At 32.0% G+C, this 7,802-nt stretch overlaps 1 pseudogene; it reads right to left on the bottom strand.

Moving 5' to 3' along the window:
• Positions 1-362: 362 nt before the first annotated feature.
• LOC120140752 lies at positions 363-1,953 on the bottom strand (annotated as a pseudogene).
• Positions 1,954-7,802: the final 5,849 nt, after the last annotated feature.

Genomic DNA, 7,802 nt, shown 5'->3' with positions numbered 1-7,802 from the left:
ACGTATATACTTGGTAAAGAATAGTCATCCCCAGCTTTTGGTGAGTTGATTTCTCTATTTTGTACTTTTTGTGGTCCTGTCAAATTTTATTGTTTATACTCATTTTTATATATGTATATACTATGAACATGATGACGGTGATAAGGTTGTACTCACCACTGACCGTGATTTTATGACTGTCAATTTTTCTTAAAACATGTTATTCGAATTTCGGTGTGTCGGTTACGGCTTACGGGTATATGTCCGACTCAAGTACGATCATCCAAATTTTGGTTCCTCCTGGTAACAGTGAGCATCTTGTTTACCACCAGTCCCTAATTTGATGGCTGATAAGAAAATTAAGAAGCACTACTAATAAATTCAAGCGAGAAGCATTGATTTTATTTAAAATGACGGGATCTGTCATCTCCAAATGAAGTTCAAAATTGAATTTTTTTCAAATAGGCCAGGAATTAATTCATAACTTGTGGCATTGTGTTTGGGCGAACGATACAGTATTCTGCTTGAGATCATGAAGAACCATCGTATTCTGCTGTTGAATGTTGCCAAAGATCGATATGTCGTTGGATCTTCCCATCGCCAAGCAAATCAATGCTGACTCCGTGTCAGAGATCATATAATTTTCTGCCGGTAGATCTAAATCCGCACCCTCGAAATGGAATACCAATTTCGGAACTTTTACTTCCGTAACACCTGATGGCAAGGTTAAGCAAAGGTCGAGCCCTGTCCCACCCAAATTGTCGAGGGGAAGCTTCATTTTCTTGATGAATCTTTTCTTGACCGCATGAAAAGCATTTCCTTCTAGATACGTAATGGTCGTACCGGAATTGATGATTAAGCCGCCGGTACCGTCAGCTCGGAGTGCGAAACTTGATTTCTCGATAGGCGGGTGAGTTTTTCCGACTGAAATTCCATTAAGTTGAAGGTAGTAAAATGATGGCTGCAATGGATTATGTATCATTGGGGTGGTCTTTACTGCACCAAATGTGCGATTCACTCGTGCAATAGACCCCATCAAAAGTGTACTTTTATGGGTGTCATCGAAGGGTACAAGGCAATAAGAAAACTTGGGTTCTTTTAATTGCGAGACTAGAGACAGTGCACCACGTCCGAGTCCCACTAGACCCGCACCTTTCGAGAACCCTTCGGCCTCGTTTTCTTCTCCGCAGCCAAATCCGATTTTTGGAACCAACACCTTGCCGAACGTTAATATTTCGGTTGACATCACACCTTGCGTCGAGGAATAATCACCGTATGAATACGCATACTTGCACCCATTACACCGTTGTTTGCGCTAGTGCTTTGCAAAGGTGGCTCTTGCACGACAGCTTAGCGTATGTCGAAGATCGGGGCAGACTGTTGATAACATTGAGAGCAAGGCTTGCATTGAATCCAAATCAGATCGCTAGCCGTATCCATGATTGCAGAGTAACTCTTCGGTGGCGTCCCAATCGATAAGTACATCAGATATTCACCATTCCCCGCAACAACAGGAGCTTTAACACCAACCGAACCGTCCGCTGCTGTCAAAACCATATCATTCAACTTTTGGAGCCTATGTTGCCCGCGGATTATCCCACGTTGGATTCACTCCCATTTGGTTAAATTCTTACCCGAGTCGATGTGCTTGAGCATGACCCTGAATCCTAGTTCAGGCTCATGCCAACCCACGAATACTCTCCTCGACGTCGAAACAGCCGGTGAAACATGTAACGCAACTATTGCCAGTGCTAGAAATAAGACACAACACGTAGAATACAGTGAAGACATGGAAATCTAAACGGGGAAATGGGTGTTTAGTGAATTACAAAAGGTGCTTGGCGAGATTAAACTTATATAGGAGTTTTAGAGTGGAATTGGTCTTACAAAAGCACAGAAACAATGGAGTAGATGTAGGGAGATAGAAAGACTAGGGGACAGGTTACAAGAGAGACATCCCAACAAGTCTGGTTCGGGTCAAATATTCGAATTTATTCGGTCTAGTCCAAATTAAAATTTTAACAACGAACCTAAATTTTTATTTGTTTGTTTTATTACATAGGGTTCTTCTTATAATACATATGTGTAATATCTAATTCGAATTAGTCAATCAATAGATGAAATATTAGTGATTAAATCAAAAATTTTAAACTTTGATACAATTTTTTTATTAATTCTAAAATATTAAAATAAATTATCCAGATTAACTCGACTCCAATTTAAGCATTTAAATAAAATTTTAATTCTTATTAATATTATTGATTAATAAAATGAACAATTAGAATATACGACTCCAACTCAATCGAGTTGAATAAGAATTTTGAAAATTTCAAATCATGGTAGAACTCAATATACATTTGAGATAAAGTAACACTTAGTCACTGAATTTGATAATTTTTTCTAATTTAGTCCTTAAAACTTTTATTTATACCGACCTCAAAATTTGATAATTCTTTTATTCCTCTATCTTTAAATTTGAATTTTTAACTTTTTGAGGATAGTAGAAAAGTGTTTTTCAATTAACTTTGGTTTAAATTATTAGTTTTTATTCTATATTAGACTTTACGTTTAAAAAATACAATTTAACACAAATCAAGTTACTTCAGCGGTTAAAAGAATAGTTGTTATTCTCATAGGTCTTAGGTTCGAGCACTAGAGACTATAAAATATTTGAGCGTTCATTGTCAAAAGATTGAGAGTATTTAGAACAGATAATATCACTTGTAAGCACCCTAGATTACTAAATAAAAATAACAATCCAAAGAAATAGCTTAGAACCAATCTAAAATAGGATCATAATTTAGAAACATATGATATAATTATTTGATTATTTCATATTTTAATAAATAAATATTAAAAAGGATAACCATAATAGCCCCTCCTCAAATAAATAAACAAATACATAAATAATAATATTAACAATCTCAATACTTAGCTGCACAGTGAGTTAACTGTGTGTCTTGTGAAAGAACAAACCTCTCTTTGTAGGCATTGTACATTAGAATAGAAGTTGAATCACAGGCCATTCATATCAATATTTCCTCATCCTTACTTCAGCGGATTGCCATAATAAGTTCATAATGGAAATGACCTTAGGCATCTTATCAATGAAATCACAGTCTCTTTACCACCAACCATCCATGGTGCATTCCATGCACGTGTAATAATATTTAAAAACAACCTTAATTATACTTAAATTTAATTACTATGTGATTATTAAAACACATCATAAACGTCAATAATCTCTAGAGCATGTGGTTAAAAGCTTTTAGTTGATATTTTGTCTCTTCTCTAAGTTATGGGTTCAATACTCATTAGGAGTAAAATTTCCCTGTCGCTCCCCCTAGATAAGAATTGTTCAAAAAAATTACACCATAAATTTTTTGGGTAAAGTACAAAAACCGAAAAAAATAATTTTTGAATATATAAATAGTCAGATGATCATTTTATAACTTTTAATAGTCGATAAATTTAACAAAATAACGTTCTATAGTTGAATGATCATTTTTTAATTTTTAATAATTTATAAATTATATTTGATGGATCATTTATTTACTTTTAACCAAATTTTGTACGCTTTCAAGAAAAATATCTCAACTGAAAAAGTTAAAAAGAGAAGGTGTTACAGAAACCATAGATATGTCGACATTAAATTTTATCCGAATCTATCCAGACCAAGACCAAACTCAGGCCCACCTTCTCACGTAACCCAAACAACCCTAAATCGGGTTAAAACCCTAAATTCTAACCCAAAACTATACCAAACCCAAAACAAACCCGTGATCCAACCCTACTCCTAATTCGACAAATAAATTCACTTCGGTAGAGTCCCTCTCCTACTTAAACTTTATATTACATTTCAAGGAATGAAATAATCGAACGGTGGACGAAATTCTATGACATTCTAATTAGAATTATATAGTTTCATTAATTTACGAGGTCCGATATTTTTTATGGGTAAAGTACATAAATAATCCTACGACTACAATTTATTGTTTTGTTAAGTTTTCCGATTATTAAAAATTATAAAATGATTCATTGAATATAAGACGTTTTATTGAGTTGTTTGACTATTAAAAGTTGTAAAAGCGTCATCTGACTATTCATATATTTCAAACTCATCAATTTTTGGTTAAAAATTAACGATCTTATGAGCTGAACATTAACTTACTAAACATTAACTTACTGACTACATATGATAAAATCTAATCAAAGAACTATTTGAGATGCAGTCATTTTGAGATTATGAGATTATATTTTATTATATTTCAATCAACAAATTAATATTCAATTCAGATTACCGTTAAACAAAAATGACAAGTTTAAAACATATAAATAGTCGGTTACCATTTTATAACTTTTAATAATCGAATAATTCAATAAAATAACATCATATAATTGAAAAATTATTTTATAACTTATAATAATTAAAAAATAAATAAAATAATAGATTTTAATCGAACAACATTTATTTAATGTACTCCTTTTTTCATTCACTCTTAATTAAACATAATCATTTTCATTGTTTAACGAGTTATTATATATATATATATATATATATATAACATAATCAAACCTCATCATCATCATTAATTATAGGTTAATTATTTATCCAAATCAATATTTGTACAATACCTAAATCTATTCATAATCCGCTTTAGATTTCTAAACCAAATGTTTAAACGTAGTTGAACTTATAAAACAAATTAAGAATCAGTATAAACCAATACTTCATAGAATTGTATATACCTAACATTAATTTTAATGTACATACAAAAGCTTACTTTTGAGAGCGAAGTCGAAGCATAATGATGACGAGCTCAAAGCCTTCCCTATCGATAATGGCGTTAATTAGTTCTTTATCCAAGCCAAGTTGCGAGTATAAAACATCTTGATCTTCAAGCTCTTTATCACCGTCAACAAGCTTTTACTCTGTTTTTTGTGGCAAATCAGTTGTCTGCAGTTGCCTATTTTGGCCATCTTCAACATGGCCTGAGCCTCCGCCTCTTTTCGGCTTCGCAACGACCTAGCGCACTTGAGTTCTTCGTTGAACTCTTCCCACAGCATGTCCATTTTCTCCGGATCTCTCTTGTTCGCTTCGCTTTCCGATGAGGAGGAGATCGAGAGGCTCTTCCTTTGGAGGCTCGCTGGTCCTTCTTCTTCGTATTCGGGATAGATCAAGGAAGATACGCGCCATAACGATGGTAATGAAGTGAATTGAGGCAAAGGATTGGTGATTTTGGGGAAGCTAAAATCTTCGGACACCATTACTATTCGAAACCAGTAGAGAGAAAAATGAATTTTATCTTTGCGGCGGTGCTGGTTTCATCGGTGAGAAAAATATATACGTGCAGAAGGGGAAATTGATTACAGAGATGAGTCATTCCAGCTAACGCCGGATTCTTCGGAGTATAAATTTCATGGAAAGTGATACTGATACACCCGTCAATGAGTTCCACGTCATGTGATGTGATACCAGTGAACATTTTAGATAATAATATTAAATATTATAATTAATTAATTTGTTGATTTGAACATCGGTAATTCAGTAATTCATTTCTATGTAATTAGTAAAAATAGTATGAATTAAAGAATAGTTATTTTTAAATGGTTTAAAGTTTGAGTATCATAAATTATAAAAGTGTTAGGATTTTATTATCAAATGATTAAAAATTTTTAAAATAAATATTATTTGTAATCATCATAAATTAATAAAAAAATAAATAGTAAAAACCAATTTAACAATTTATGTATAACAAAATAGCAAACATTAACATCCTAAGTATTGTGTTTACGACTAATTTTTCACTTTTCATAAAGTAAAATAATCAAATTATAACGAATTAAAGTATTGAGATTAAGAATCTATTATAGTCTTTGATGATTTGAGTTCAAGTAAATACAATTTGCACGTATACATAAGTTTAGATTTAGACCGTACGAATCAAATGATCTCAATGGTTAAGAAATTTATTATTATCCTTTGAAGTTTTGGATTTGAGTAATACGCATGCAAGAGTATGTGCTTTCATCTTCAAAGTATTGAGAGTCTCTAACGGATATTGCCCTTTATATTCACCTTAAATTTATAAAAAAAAATCTAAATCTTTTAAAATATATTATAATTGATTTTTTAATAACTAGGTTAAATTTATAATCAGACCAAAATTAGATGAAATACATAACTATAAAAAGATTTATTTAAGTTAAAGTATATTAAATTAATAAATTGTATTCAAAAGATAGTTCTAATCACTAATTTTTTAAAAATTATAAAATATAATTAATTTAAAAAATATTTATTTTGAATGGCTGAAACAATTATTTAAATACATTTAAATTTATTATTTTTAAAACATTATAATTATAGCATCGATATCAAGTGAATTTGAAACATTACCGTAACAATTAATACAAGCGCGACGATAAGCATGGGGTGTGGGGCAAAACTTTAAAGATTCATTTAAAAACGATAAACGTGGCTGACTAGTGCAGAGGCTCTATAAAGCTAAGTGTTGGTCACGCCGTCCTCCCTGCGTTGGGGCGTACTTTTCCTCAGGAGTCGGGTCATTGCCAATGGTGGACTAATTAAGGACCCCCGACTTGTCTAATTCCATTTGCACATGCTTTTCTTAAATGCCTATCCAGTTCATAACCCCAACTCCACGCAAATCTTATGTTTCCTCATATGCATGTGCTCATACCTAGGGATAAGAATGAGTTTGGTTGAGTTTTTTTATTTATTTAGGTATTATATTTTTATATTCGTCATTATATCAATTGTTGACAAAGACAAATTGAATTCGTCGATCCTTGGCTGGTGTTTGGAGGAGAAAAGAAATGAGTCATTACGATGAAGAAGTTGATTGATGATGACCACTAGCTAGTGTACTAACAGAGAAAAGAGTTGGTCATAGAGGATGAAGGAGATGATGCGAAAACAATAAAGATTTTAGTCTCTACTTCAAGTATTTATAATGATCTTTAGTACGCTATCAGTTATAGAGCCATCATGTTATTTGTATGTCGACATGCTAAATAGATCTAATAGTCAGACTTTGGATTTCATTCTGATGTGTTACACGAGCCTATCGAAGATCTTGTTTTATGTGTCATTATTGGACAAAAGCATGTGTTTAGTAAATATAGATTAGCTGAAGGTTCTGGTGGACAATAGATATATTTCTAAAGGACTCTGATTGACAAATTTTCAAAAACATAATGAGAAAAAAAAATTAAGAGTTCGGGAGTCGATTATGTGTGGGGAATGGTGAACACCTCCACAACGTCCAAATTTTGGTACCTAAATGATTATATGTTGTTTAAATATTGAGAATTACAAACTTCGAAAATGTATTTAAATTATGACCTTCTATTTATCAAATTTATTTAAATAAGTGTCAATTTCTAAAAAAACAACTTAAAATAAGGAATGCAATGGACCAAAAAGATTAAATAGCCCAAAAAATATTTTTATAGAATAAAAAATATTATAAATTTTATAAAAGAAAATGTGTCAGTTTGTACGAACAACCCTTGAAAATGCACTTCCTTTATAGTTAGGAGATTTTTTCATAGATTCCCCTCAACAAAGACGTTATTTAGTAATTTTTTGCAAAAACAAAATAAAACAAAATAAAAGTGAAAAGAGGTGAAAATAATCAAAATAAATAAACGTAGAACAAAGAAAATTATCAAATACAAAACAAACATTCATGCAAAAAATCCTCGAAAAGACACATTCCCTTGTAGTTAAGAGATGTCTTTTGTGAAAACAAATAAAAGGAAGTTGGTGCGGAGGCATGGGGCTACAGTGGAGCTGG

Source organism: Hibiscus syriacus, unplaced genomic scaffold (genome assembly GCF_006381635.1).
Source record: "Hibiscus syriacus cultivar Baekdansim isolate YM2019G1 unplaced genomic scaffold, ASM638163v2 tig00110788_pilon, whole genome shotgun sequence".
Lineage (NCBI taxonomy): Eukaryota > Viridiplantae > Streptophyta > Magnoliopsida > Malvales > Malvaceae > Hibiscus > Hibiscus syriacus.
Note: the sequence above shows the minus strand (reverse complement) of the source record. Positions and strands in the feature narration are given on the sequence as shown.